The following is a 2,039-nucleotide window of genomic DNA, read 5'->3' as shown; positions in this document are numbered from 1 at the left end:
GAGTTCAACATATCCATGTACAGAGAGCTAGCTACATGGCAGACAAGTCCAAAATGCCCATATACAGAGAGCTAACTACATGGCAGTGTAGTGCAACATTTCCACATACAGAGTTATAGCTACAAGTCCGATGAGTCCAACTTGTCTATATACAGAGACCTAGCTACATGGCAAAGTAGTGCAACATTTCTATATACATTGGTCTAGCTTCATGGCAAATGTATCCAAGTTGTCCATATACTGAGAGGTACCTACATGGCAGACAAGTCCAGTATGTTCATATAAAGAGAGCTATCTACTTGGCAAATCAGTCCAACATATCCATGTATAGAGAGCTAGTTACATGGCAGATGAGTCCAAAATATCCATATACAGAGAGCTAGCTACATGGTAGTGTAGTGCAACATTTCCATATACAGAGTTCTAGCCACAAGGCAGATGAGTCCAAATTGACTATATACAGAGCACTAGCTACATGGCACTGTAGTGCACCATTTCCATATACAGAGTTCTAGCTACATGACAGATATGTTCAACGTATCCATATACCAAGAGCTAGCTACATGGCAGACAAGTCCAATATGTTCATATACAGAGAGTTACCTACATGGCAGATCGGTCCAACATATCCATGTACAGAGAGCTAGTTACATGGTAGACGAGTGCAAAATGTCCATGTACAGTGAGCTAGCCACATGGAAGTTTAGTACAACATTTTCATAATCAGAAGTTCTAGCTACAAGGCAGATGAGTCCAATTTGTCAATATACAGAGAGTTAGCTACATGGCAGAGTATTACAACATTTCCATATACAGAGTTCGAGTTACATGGAAGATGTGTCCAATTTGTCCATATACTGAGAGCTAGCGACATGGCAGAGTAGTGCAACATTTCTATATACATTGTTCTAGCTACATGGCAAATGTATCCACGTTGTCCATATACTGAGAGCCACCTACATGACAGAAAAGTCCAATACCTTCATATACACAGAGCTATCTACTTGGCAGATCAGTCCAACATATCCATGTATAGAGAGCTAGTTACATGGTAGACAAGTCCAAAATGTCCATATACAGAGAGCTAGCTACATGGCTGTGTAATGCCATATTTCCATTTATAGAGTTCTAGCTACAAGGAAGATGACACCAAAATGTCTATATACAAAGACCTAACTACATGGCAGGGTAGTGCAACATTTCCATTTACAAAATTCTAGTTACATGGCAGATGTGTCCAACTTGTCCATATACAGAGAGCCACCTACATGGCAGACAAGTCCAATATGTTCATATACAGAGAGCTACCTACTTGACAGAGCAGTCCAACATGTCCATGTACAGAGAGCTAGCTATATGGCAGGGGTGTCCAAAATGTCCAAGTACAGAGAGCTAGCTACACGGCAGGGTAGTGCAACATTTCTATATACAGAGTTCTAGCTACAAAGCAGATGATTCCAACTTTTCTCTAAATCGTAATAGCTACATGGCAGATGTGTCCAAAGTGTCCATATACTGAGAGCCACCTACAGGACCGAAAAGTCCTATATGTTAATATATAGATAGCTACCTACTAGGCAGATCAATCTAACATATTCATGTACAAAGAGCTAGCTACATGGCAGATGAGTCTAAAGTGTCCATATACAGACAGCAAGCTACATGGCAGGGTAATGCAACCTTTCCATATACAGAGTTCTAGCTACAAGGCAGATGAGTACACATTATCTATATACAGAGAGCTAGCTATAAGGCAGAGTACTCCAACATGTCCTTATCCAGGGTTCTAGTATATAGCAGATGTGTCCAATGTGTCCATATACTGAAAGCTAGCTACATGGCAGACAACTCCAATGTGTTCATATACATAGAGCTACCTAGTTGGCAGATCAGTTCAACATATCCATGTACAGAGAGGTAGCTATATTGCAGACGAGTCCAAAATGTCCATATACAGAGAGCTAGCTACAAGGCAGGGTATTGAAACATTACCATGTACTAGGTACAAGGCAAATGAGTCCAACTTGTCTATATACAGA

Source organism: Chrysochloris asiatica, unplaced genomic scaffold (genome assembly GCF_000296735.1).
Source record: "Chrysochloris asiatica unplaced genomic scaffold, ChrAsi1.0 scaffold00519, whole genome shotgun sequence".
NCBI lineage: Eukaryota > Metazoa > Chordata > Mammalia > Afrosoricida > Chrysochloridae > Chrysochloris > Chrysochloris asiatica.
Note: the sequence above shows the minus strand (reverse complement) of the source record.